At 37.9% G+C, this 13,050-nt stretch overlaps 1 long non-coding RNA gene across 1 annotated transcript; it reads right to left on the bottom strand.

Annotated features, from left to right (window-relative positions):
- Positions 1-9,768: 9,768 nt before the first annotated feature.
- On the bottom strand, positions 9,769-12,764 carry LOC309385060. Its single transcript, XR_014174154.1, has 3 exons — positions 12,682-12,764; positions 12,193-12,243; positions 9,769-10,046 (listed from the first exon to the last, which is right to left on the bottom strand). It is a non-coding gene; the product is annotated as an uncharacterized lncRNA (long non-coding RNA).
- Positions 12,765-13,050: the final 286 nt, after the last annotated feature.

Genomic DNA, 13,050 nt, shown 5'->3' with positions numbered 1-13,050 from the left:
GGAAGAATATTTTATAGCCTGAAAGTCAAGGCAAAATGGCTGAACCCCAAAGAGGGAGCAAGAAGAGATGCCCTTAAGATAAGTAACGTCCCTGGAACAACTCCAAAGTTTCAGCAGACATAGACAATAACAACAGAACATTTACGTTGTCTTCAAATAGAATTGATTGCCATTGTTAATCATCAACTTGACCAATGTTGGAAGAAATGTCCATCTGGGTTCAATTCCAAGTGGGGAGAAAGCACTGGAAACATGGAGACTGTTTGGGAGGATGGTTTTAATGGTGAACAGGACCACATGGGTTTGAAATCCTGGGTAGCCCACCACATGAAAAAGAGAGATTTATATCCTCTTTTGTGCCCTGCCTTAGAGCTTCCTGTTCCTGTGTAAGGGCAGGTTGCTGTAGGGGTCATGTGCAAATCCTAGGAGTTTGCTTGAGATAAGTCTGGTTGAACTGTGGGCCGATGTAATGTCCCCAGGTGATTTTGCAATGCAGTGAGCCCTGCTGTTAGGTGGATAGAGGTCTAATCCTATCATGTCCTGAGGGCCATGTCTTAACCCCATCACTCTGGAGCTGAAGTGGGGGGGGGGAGCTGCAGGAAGCTGCTTTGTCTTTAAAAACATGTTTCACCTTTTCTCACCCAGAGAAGTATAATATTCTGCCTTTTTAATATTTCCTGACCTAGAATATTCCATTCTTCTAAGAGGGGAGGATATTAACTTTCTTCACCAGTTTTCAAAAAGCATCATGTTTATGGCTTTTGCCCTAAGTTGGAAGGAGTTTAAATTATTTTGTATGGCCAGGATCTGTAGGTGGGCAGAAGAATGAGAACAGAAGCGGATCTTTTCTAAAGAGCTGGGTTGGACTCAACTATTCCCGAGGTGACTGGAATGTTATGGCTTTAATTTACACAGTTAGTATCTATGAATGATGTGGAGCTGTCATAACATTGTATAGCAAGGAGAAAGCAGATGCAATGTCCCAGGAATGTTTCCTTGGGATTATTAATTAGAACTTCCTCACAAAACTGAGCCAATTAAAATTTGTCCCTAATTTGATAAGCTTAACTTTTCTATATTTTTCTCTCGTTATAATGGAGAAATTGTAATGGAGCTCCTGGATCACTGCTTTGCTGAAAACGTATTCTGCAATTCTGTTTTTTAATCTTTGAAATTCAATTTGACGGGGGAAATCATTGTTTTATTGTAGCATTTTATTCACAGAAGAAGAAAAATTAGATTACATACTTTTTTCCCCATATCTGGGTGGAAAGAAACACTCCTATTTTGTCTCCAGCGTTCTCGGCTTCACTTAAATCTCAGGAGAAGCTATTGTTTCTCCATCCGCTTTGAAATAACCTAATTTGATTTGAGAAAGCCCCACGCATGATCTCATGCAAGCAGCATGACGGAGAGACCAGAACAGCAACAAAAAAAAGCTGCAAAACTCTCCGCTATCTGCAACACCACCATAATAATTTGAAAGCATCGTGAAACAGAGTTGGAAAACCAAGTATAACGCAGAAGGAAGGAAAACTTGAGGATCTGAAAGAAGATTTCTGCATAGTATCAAATTATACAGCTTCTAGTGACCAAAGTAGGTAGGTACAAGGCATATTTTTGGAGGGTTTATTGCCTGTGGACTCTTGTACAATTTCTCTAAAACCTCCAACTTTTCAAGCACTAGTAAAACCGAGTGAGTCAGAAAGTGCTAATACATTATAGCATCAACCCAGGAAATGTGTGGTTGCTGATATTACCATCTTAGTCATATAAATTTGATAAGTAAATGCATAAATATTCATTAGCAAACACTTTTTAATGTCAAAAGAATGACTAGTCAAAGAAATGAATTATTTGAGCACCTCTCAGTGTTGGTACAAAAGCTAGTTGAAACCAAGATTTGGTTTTATTTTTCTCAAGGCGCTTTTTTTGGGTGGTTGGCTTTTTAATGTTTTTTTCCCTTGTTGGGTTTTTCTTTGTTTTGTAGGTGGAGAGCAAATGTTTTCATATGATTTGAAGTTTTAATATTTACTATAAATTACACAAGGCTTTGAAGAGAGAAGGTCCAAATGTGATAAATCAAACAAATAAGAAATTAAAAAGGCAATTTATCAGTGTGGGAATATAAATCTTTACCTTCCTAAATTCTTCAAGGCAGAGGTGTACACATTTTTTGGGGACTCTGGGCCATACCGAACTTTCGGTGGTAAGCAAAAATACCAACGCAAAAGAGGACACTGCACTGGAGAGACACGTTGGGTGGCGGGAAGAAGGCAGAAATGGAAGGGAGTTTAGTAAAAGACAAACAGAATGCTTATAGCAGCCATACTTCCTTGAAAAATTTTTATGGGACAAACCTGAAAAAGCTGCAAATCTGAAAAAAGATTCATAAGGGTTAAAAAAAAGTTTAAGTTACTTTACAAAGGGGAATTCAAGAGCTAAGTTCAGAAAATAAATAATTACATTAAATAAATTAATAAAATATAAATAAAGGATGGCTTTCTGAAATAAAGGACTGCCCTTTATAGCAGCAATCTTTCGGGCACCAGGGACAAGTTCCATGGAGGGAGGATTTTCGGTGGATTGGTTTTTTTGCATGCTGCCTGGATCCCGCCCAAGTGTGGATGGGACTTCCCTTGCTTCCTGGCAGGCCGCTGACTGATGCCAGTCTGTAGACCAGTTGTTGGGGACCCTTGCTTTATAGTAAAGGATGTATGGTCACTATAAATATGTTGCATAAGTTCACAAGAGCTTATGCCTTTTAATAAAGTTAATTAGCCTGGAAAGGGTCTATCAGGCCTTTTTTTTTCTTAACTGTAAAAAGAGGCAGACCATATCAAGTTATAAAAATGGGTGGAAAACAAAAGAATTAATTGATCCAATAACAGTATTTGTATTTTTAATTCAATTATTTGCCAGTTAAATTCCACTTTTACACACCTATAAATGGAAAGATAATACAATGGAAACAATTGGTCCATTGCTGGGAGAAAGTGGCAAGTGACAAGCAACAGGGAGAAAGCAGAATTTTTAAACTCATTTTTTGCATCTGTCTTTACACAAAGGGATAAAACAGTCCAACCTATCAAAAACAGCACCATAAAAATCAGATTAGGAACACAAGTTGAAATAGGGAAGAAAATGGTAAGTGAGCACCTGTCTACCCAAGATGAGTTCAAATCACCAGGACTGGATGGATTACACCCCAGGGTTTTGAAGGAACTGACAGACGAGATCTCAGAACTACTGAACTATATCTTTCAGAGATCCTGGAGCACCGGGGAACTGCCAGAGGACTGAAAAAGAGCTGGTGTGGTTCCCATCTTCAAAAAAGGAAAAGAAATAGGAGAGAGGAGCTGACGTCGCAATGACATGACATGCGATCTTGGAGCTCCAAGATCGCAGTAGATACTTTTGCTGCTGGACGGTCCTTTTGGATCTAAACCATCTAGAAGAGACGGTGATAGGGAAGAGTATGTCCTGCTGATCTCAAGGACACTGCAAAGTCCCTGATTGATCCAGAAGAATCTCTTTTTGCCGATGACAGAAGCGCAGCCATTGAAGCTGCTGAAGTTGGGACAGCTCCAGAACAGGAGGAAAACAAAAAGAGAAAGTGTGTCCATCTGGTGAGGAAATCTTATTATTATAAAAGAGACTACCCCCCAAAAAAATTAAAGCTAAACTAAATTTGAAAACAGAAGAGAACAAGTGGCAAAATTAAGCTACATTACACAGTGTGTTATCCTTTTTTATTTTCATTTACGAATAGAACTTTTGCAAATGTTTCCTGTTCTTTAAATTAAACAGATTAGTTTTTCTTCTACTACTTTTTATATTCTTTTTTTATACTTATGGATTAAAATCTTTTTCCTTATTTTTATAATGCTGGATTGGATGGGTTTTTTTTTTTTTTGCTCCACCTAAGAATTTTGTTTTCTTTAAACCTGGAATATAAAGAAGATATAAAAGGAATACAATACAATACAATACAATACAATACAATACAATACAATACAATACAATACAATACAATAGCAGAGTTGGAAGGGACCTTGGAGGTCTTCTAGTCCAACCCCCTGCCTAGGCAGGAAATCCTATACCATTTCAGACAAATGGCTATCCAACATCTTCTTAAAGACTTCCAGTGTTGGGGCATTCACAACTTCTGGAGGCAACTTCTGTTCCATTGATTAACTGTTCTAACTGTCAGGAAATTTCTCCTCAGTTCTAAGTTGCTTCTCTCCTTGATTAGCTTCCACCCATTGCTTCTTGTTCTACCCTCAGGTGCCTTGGAGAATAGTTTGCCTCCCTCTTCTTTGTGGCAACCCCTGAGATATTGGAACACTGCTATCATGTCTCCCCTAGTCCTTCTTTCTATTAAACTAGACATACCCAGTTCCTGCAATTGTTCTTCATATGTTTTAGTCTCCAGTCCCCTAATCATCTTTGTTGCTCTTCTCTGCACTCTTTCTAGAGTCTCCACCTCTTTTCTACATCATGGTGACCAAAACTGAATGCAGTATTCCAAGTGTGGCCTTACCAAGGTATTATAAAGTGGTATTAACAAAGAGGGCTGTAATAACAGAGGGAAAGGAAGTAACACTGCCACTTAGAGGCTGGAGCTTGGAAAGCTTGGATATTGTCTATTCTTTTTTCTCTTTGATCATTTGACTTTGCATTTCAAGGTTCCTCAGCTTGTTTACAGAGAGTGATAAGTGAGAAGAGCATGGGTTGTTTATACAGGTGCTTTTCTGGAGCTTCATTGGCAGCTGGAGTGGAGTGAAAACAAAGCTTTGTCTTGAAAGATTATAAATGAACTTGCTTTAAATTTAATAAAAAGTTTTGAATGCCAAGGTGGCAGTGTTTACAAGTTGGAAGAATTGTGCAACATGAAAAAGAAACCTAACATTGCAAACGATTATGTTTGAAATTCAAAAAATATTAGAAGTAACCGAGAGAATTGAGAAGAGATTGGAGAACATAGATCCTAGAACAGCAAAATTTGATGGAAAAATTGAGGATGTTTATCAAATGAAGAAAGTGGAGGTCAGAGTTCTAAAAATTGAGGGAAAAACTAAACAAAAGAGACAAGAAAATTGTTGATACTGACAGTGAACTGAGCATGGTTGGAAATGGAAAGAGTGGAATATGGAAAGGGGAGATAGATGGACTGGAGCTCTACCCCAGATCTCAAAGTATAGAAGAAGAAAAGAGAGAAGAATTGATGGAACTAAAGAGAGAAATTTTGTCAGAAGCACTAGTGATAACCAAAGATAAGCTGATTGAAGAAGGAGATGGAGGGTTTCGAGTTTATACAAGATATGCAATAATCAATAAGTTGCGAAGAGAAGTCCATGCAAAACTTTCTAAGGAAATAACCAGAATACTAATGCCACAAATGGCAAGAGACGTAAGACTGCACTGTTACTGGAAAGACACAGGTTGATGTAATGAAAGCTTATAATAAAAATTAAGTCAAATTTAGTTAAATTTAGAGCATTATGTATAAAATGAAGTGATAATGGATAGAGTTAAATAATTGATTGATAATGATAATAATGCATATATATATAGAGAGAAAGAAACACTCCCACAAACTCTACAAACTAGAAAAACGACAGAAGCCTAACCCCCCCCCCCTTTCAGCAACTCATGAAACAAACAGTACACAACATATCAGACAGAACCCTCACCACAGCTGAAACCAATGTCCTTTCCAGAGGATTCAACTTTTCAGTCGCCCCTAAACGCATCCCCACTGAAGACATCATATGCGGAGTTGAAGCTACACTCATCAAAATCAACCCAGATGAAGCCAATAAAATCAGACTTGTAGTCAGCAACGTCCTTTGCTCCAGTAATCCACCCAGAAGCAACTTACAGCAACAAGAAGAAATAGCACTCAACAACCTGAGAAAAGACAACAACATAATCATTCTCCCAGCAGACAAAGGAAATGCCACAGTGGTGATGAACACATCTGACTACCAAGCCAAACTATCCAACCTACTCCAAGACCCTGCTTACAAACCTATAAACACAGACCCCACCACCTACCTGGAAAAAAACCACCAAATCCAAAATAAAAGCCTCTGCCATCAGTGAAGAGATCCAGCAAAGAATCATCCCCAGAGAGAAATCTTCCAGATGCCCCAAGCTCTATGGCCTCCCCAAGATACACAAAGAAGGGATACCACTCAGACCCATAGTCAGCTCCATAGGCTCACTTCTACAGAATCTTGCCAAATTCCTTGCCAAACAACTCCAACCCTACGCAGAATCCATCATCTCACACGTACAAAACTCACTCCACTTCATAGAAACAATAAAGAAACAAAACCTACAACCCAGCGACCTACTCGTGAGTTTCGATGTCATATCCCTCTTCACCCAAGTGCCTATAAAAGAAGCCCTGGCAGCTATCCAGAACAAATACAACCCCCCAAAACACATCCTGGACCTGACCAACCACTGCCTAACCAACACATACTTCATCCATAATGGACAAAGATACAAACAGATAGAAGGAGCACCCATGGGATCACCCCTCTCACCTGTCATTGCAAACTTATACATGGAACATTTTGAAACCAACGCCTTAGACAAATCTGAACACAAACCCAAACTCTTTTTGGCACCCTTTTTTAAAGCCATTTTTTGCCCTCCCCAGGCTCCAGAGCCTTTATAGGAGCCTGGGGAGGGCGAAAAGAGCCCCCCGCCCCCCAGAGGCCTCCGGAGGCTTCATGAGCTTCCCTGAAGCCTCCAGAGCACAAAAAACTTAGACACTTTTAGAATGTTTTCTTTAAAATGTTTTTTGTTAATTAATAATCCATTGTGATAATAATAATAATGAAGTAATAATCTCAATTAGTAAAAATAATTTCAATATAAACTATAAATGGCAACCTGGGGAAAAGATTTATCAATTTCACTAATATATTTTTGTTTAGACTTTATTATAAAGATGTAATTTTTCTTGGGTCGGAGGGGAGGAGATGTGATATAAATGACAAAAAATTGTTTCTTTTTCTTTTTTAGATAACTATAATAACAATAAGAAAATGTTAATGGATAATGTTTAATGATTTTTATATGTCTTGGCATAAACATTATCCATTAACATTTTCTTATTGTTATTATAGTTATCTAAAAAAGAAAAAGAAACAGATAGATGTCTAAACAAAAATATATTAGTGAAATTGATAAATCTTTTCCCCAGGTTGCCATTTATAGTTTATATTGAAATTATTTTTACTAATTGAGATCATTACTTCATTATTATTATTATCACAATGGATTATTAATTAACAAAAAACATTTTAAAGAAAACATTCTAAAAGTGTCTAAGAGATCCTACTTATTAATCACCAAAGGCTAACTAAGTTTTGAGTTATCAACCTTCAGAGGGTCGTTTTGACTGGAGGCTTCAGGGAAGCATCCTGAAGGCCCCTCAAGCCTTCAGAGCGCTTAAAACGACCCCTTGAGCAAACCGGAAGTGACTTCCGGTTTGCTCAGAGGTTCATTTTGACTGCTCCGGAGGCTTCAGGGAAGCATCCCGAAGGTCTCTGAAGCCTCCGGAGGGCTTCCGGGGGGGGGCAGGGGAGGCTGTTTTCGCCCTCCCCAGGCTCCTATAAAGCTCTGGAGCCTGGGGAGGACAAAAAAGCATGCCAAAATGGGGGATTGTACTTTTGGGCGTGCATGCGCACTGGGGGGTCACGCATTGCATTATGGGTGTGGCATGCCTGCACACTACTCCCCCTGTGCTCCCCCCACTTATGGCACACGAGCCAAAAAAGGTTCGCCATCGCTGGTATAGGGTTTCCTGCCTAGGCAAGGGGTTGGACTAGAACACCTCCAAGGTCCCTTCCAACTTTGCTATTGTATTATTGTACCTCTAGTATTTCTGAGTCATTAAGAAGCATTTGAAGAGAACAAGTCCCCCCCAAAAAACCCTTACCATTTATTTATGAAAATTTATATTGGCTGTCCACTTATTCTCAGTTACTCTGTGTAGCTTATTCACACACATACTCTTTTGTGGGTGTGAGAGAGAGGGGGGGGGGGATCTGATGGTGTGTGGGAATGACCTTGGGAGACAGGATGAAATGCTGCAGACTAAACAGTGGTCAGGCAGGGCAGCTGAATCTGCATAATGAATAGTTGGGTGGAAAATGTCTCGAAGGTGTGATGAGGAAGAGGTGTGCTTGTTGTGTAGATTGCCTCATAAGGCTGACAATGTAGATCAGACAGGAAACATAGTCAGATGTGCTAATATTACTTTAATAGAACCTCGCAAATCTGAAAATACAAGTCTCCCACTGTCTCCTTTACAGCATGAGAAGTTAAGGACAGTCCCTTCGGAGTCTTTCCACCTGTTATGCAGATATCTACACAGCAGACAATGTGGGGCACAAAGGACACACTGGGATCTCTGCTCTATCTGTCTGTAGTGCTGGACCAAAAAACGTTCAGCTGCAACTAAATGTAATTCAAAAAGTAGAAGGTTACCATTCCTTGGTATGAAGACATTAGCATATACAATGAACATTCATGGTATTAGCTCTCCAAGATACAGTCAACCCAGGAGGCTACAAGGCAAAGCTTAGCGATAGGGGCTGCCAAAATCTGGATAATCATAGATGACAACAACAAGATAAGAAAGCTGTACTTTGTTGCCACCATTTTGTGATCTTCTAAGGATTGACAGTTCAAATATAGCATTTTAGGGAAAGACTTTTATATCTTTAACATTTTCTAAAGAACACATTTAAGATTAAGTTTGTCTCCCAGCTATTTAAAAGCATTTTCAAAGATTAAATTAACAATAGGGGAACTTGCATGCATGGCAGTATACTTACATATATTTACTAGACATTAAAAGACTATTAAGAATCATTGGCCTAATGCTGTGGGATTATGCTAGATTATTTTAGTTTAAACAGTTTTGGATTCCCATTAATCCTATATTAATGAACTGAAATAAGCCCCTAAATGGTAATTTCTTGGTCACCATCCTCCTCAGCACATTTATTTAAAATATATTCAGCCAACTAGTAGAGAACACCCATGAAAGAATTTTAAAGCAAATATATGCGTCAATCAGTCATATGTCTTTGTCTATAAAAGAAAATGATTCCAAAGAACGTCCAATTCATTTTCTGTTACAAGGAATCCCAGACCTCTTGGCGTATCATTTGTGGCAGCTTGTATAAACTCAGTTCACTATTAGCAAATCTGGCAGCAAAGACCTAATCGTACCTTGAGCAGGAAAGGCTCTCTTGAAGCTAAATATTGATAAATAAAAATTGACTTGAAATAACATTTCTCTTCAAAACAGTTTCTCTCTTCCTTTTGTAGTGTGTTTTACTCTTTGTATTTACATTATAGGTATTTTTTTTAAAGTCCCAACCCAGTCTACGAATTTGACTAATTACAGTGGAAAATCCTGGGAGCTCCTATTTCTTTTTTTCTTTTTTAAGATTTATTATTTTTTAGTTACAAAAATAAACATTCTATCTTTCCTTAAGCAGTGTGTCGTCCGGGTATAAATATCTCTGTGCAACATCATTCTGCTTTTGCCGCATCTTTCGCATTCATATTAACATTATTTCCCTAAGTTTAGTATTATAATACACTGAGCATTTTAATGTTACGGAACTCTCCATTTTTCTTCTTAATATCTTCTAGTAATAATATCATATTCACATTAAACATGATTATTCTCATCATACACATACTAAGTTTTCATCTTCTTTATATCTCTATCTAAGTGTATTTACTTACTGTTTAGCTTTCTTCGTTTCCAAATTTCTTTTTTTTCTCCAACCATTGTTAAAATACTTCACAAATCATATAATATTCAGCTTGCTCTTTCTCCTTCATTGCTAATATTAATCTGTTCATTTCTGCACATTCTAAGATTTTCCTTATCACCTTCTCATCAATAGGAATCTCTACACTGGGAGCTGCTATTTCAAACAATTACATTGCCAGCAACTTGATGGTCCAGCAGGATGGAACAATTAATGCACCTCGATAATGACCTGGAAAGACATACAAATGAAATGAAACTGGATAAAATAATATCCAGTAATAAATGAATATAAAAAACTAAATAAAAGAACCACACTATGCTCCTTAGTAGTATAGTGTTCATGATGGCTGGCTAGGGAATTCTGGGGGTTGACGTTCACACCTCTTAAAGATGCCAAGGTTGGAAAACCCAGATATCTGTTCACATTTATTCATTACATTTATATCCCCCCCCTCTTTTTCTTTTTCTTTCTTTCTATGTACACTCAAACTGGCAAACATGATCAGACCTCTCATCTCCTTATTGGTAGTCTACTTGCAATGTCTATCATGTTTGGCTGCAAAAAACATTGTTACTGGAGCTTCTTGGTTGTGGCCACTAGATCCGAGCTGTAAAATTCTAGATAACCACATGATGACAGCAAATATGCACATGAAGAGATAGATAGATAGATAGATAGATAGATAGATAGATAGATGGATAGATTGATTGATATAGTTGGATGGATGGATGGATGGATAGATAGATAGATAGATAGATGGATGGATGGATGATGGGTGGATGGATGAATGGAGAGATCAATCGATATAGATAGATGGATGGATGGATGGATGATGGGTGGATTGATGAATGGAGAGATAGATCAATATAGATGGATGGATGGATGGATGGATGGATGGATGGATAGATAGATGGATGGATGGATGGATGGGTGGGTGGATGGATGAGTGGATAGATAGATCAATATAGATAGATAGATGGATGGATGGATGGATGGATGGATGGGTAGATAGATAGATAGATAGATAGATAGATAGATAGATAGATAGACATAGATAGATCAATATAGATAGATGGATGGATGGATGGATGGATGGATGGATGGATAGATAGATGATAGATAGATAGATAGATAGATAGATAGATGATAGACAGACAGACAGATAGATAGATAGATGATAGATAGGTGGGTGGGTGGGATGTATGGAGAGAGGGAAAGAGGGGGAATGGATGGATGGGCGCATGGGCGGACAGACAGACAGATACAAGCAATAGAGAGGAGAAGAAAGAAAATTGGTTGCTGTCCACTTCTTGTCTGGCTATGGTGCAGGAATTTAGACATAGCAGTAGTTATGGGTTGTAAGTCTACCTTATCTACTGAAATACTATGTCAGGTTGTAATTCCACATTTGCTTCCTAAGAAATATGAATAAACTTCTGAGTAAACCTACAATATTTCTAAAATGGGGAATATGGTTTACTGTTACAAATTTACGTCATCTTCTCTCTGCTATTTCATTTACTTGGAGGAAGTTCAAACTATTCTCCAAGGCACCTGAGTGTAGAACAAGAAGCAATGGGTGGAAACTAATCAAGGAGAGAAGCAACTTAGAACTGAGGAGAAATTTCCTGACAGTTAGAACAATTAATCAGTGGAACAGCTTGCCTCCAGAAGTTGTGAATGCCCCAACACTGGAAGTCTTTAAGAAGATGTTGGAAACTCTACTATTGTATTGTATAAGTTGTTCAGAGTTGTCCATTAATGTTTTCCTTCATTTTGACAAGTTTATGAAATTGGGGGGGGGGGGGGGAATGCTACTTTGGCTTCAAGCTCCCTTCCTTTTACTATATTTCCTTTCCTTCGGCATGCAGGAAAATGACTCATGATATCTGGGATCAGAATGGGATTTAAATGGGAAGCCCATTTAAAAAACTACTGCAACTACCCTGCTATTACACAGTTATTCCCATAATAAATCTGTGAAACAGCCTACTTTAATTGATTAAATAATAAATAAAGACCTGACACTTTAAACATTGTGAGTACATGCCCCAGGTCTATCCTATAAGGGTTCCCAGGCATGGAGAGAAGCATACATATATTACTTGCAATTTAAATGATTGTTCTAGGAAATGGAAATGGAATACCTTGTTGTGTCTGTAGAAACAGTACTTTAAAATGTGGAGCCACTCTAGGATTTAAGAGACAGTGGCAACAACTTATATGAAAAACATTGAATTTGGGATTCAAGTGCCAAGAAAGGTGTCACTGTGTTTATTTGGTTTGCCAGCTGTGCCTACATTCTGAGTTATACGGCAGAATGAATTGCCTCTTATCAGCAATGATTTACTACACATGTCATTACATCACATACCTTAATCTTTCCTTTCTTTCTTTGTCCGTCTGCAAGGCAGACAGGAACTCTCTGCCAAGATGTAATTATTTAGCTAGTAAGTTTGTATTTTTATTTTCTTTACATTAAAAATGTTTTTCTTAGATGATGCCTCCGGTTTATTTTTCTTATTTCAAAAGTATACTTCAAGGATATGCCAAGATCCATACGCATTATATTCAGGGTGGAATTCACACCCTAACAAAAGGGAATGGATACAAATACTAGACCCCATTTAAATATATATATATATATAGTAGGAATTTGAATAGCTGAATGCAATCTATAAAATGATAGCAGCAGTCTTTTAATTCTGATGTAATGGCAATTCACCTGAATTTCCTTTCTGCCTTTCAGTTCTAACTACACTATCTGTTGGAGGCATAAGATTAATAATCACGAAGATTTAAAGGCCACCAGCTGTCATTCCTCTCTTTGGTTTTATGCTGATGTTTATTATTTATAAAATACCTTTTCCCCCCTCTGTATATTTCCTGCTATTGAAATGGGAGAAGGAGATCAGAGGTTGTGTTGTATTACTCCACAGTTTTTTTCTCATACTGCAGAAAAAGAAAGAAGGGAAGAAAGGAAGGAAGGAAGATTGTTTAGCACTTTAAGAGTAGGCTGTTGTCTTCTGTTTTATGAGGTCCACACTAAAGCCAGTGCGGAGAACTACCAGTATATAAATGTTAGCTCCATTTTTTATTTGGATACTTTATTATTAAATATTGTTCTTCTGTTGGTCTACCAGACTTAGAAACATACTGCTATCTTGCCATTAGAATCAGATCACAAGGACTATTACACATCCCTTTGCCGATTCGCTCACACAGAGAGGGA

This window comes from Natrix helvetica (genome assembly GCF_964273705.1).
Source record: "Natrix helvetica genome assembly, chromosome: 1".
In the NCBI taxonomy this organism is placed as follows: Eukaryota; Metazoa; Chordata; class Lepidosauria; order Squamata; family Natricidae; genus Natrix; species Natrix helvetica.
This window is presented reverse-complemented; position numbering and strand designations above follow the sequence as displayed.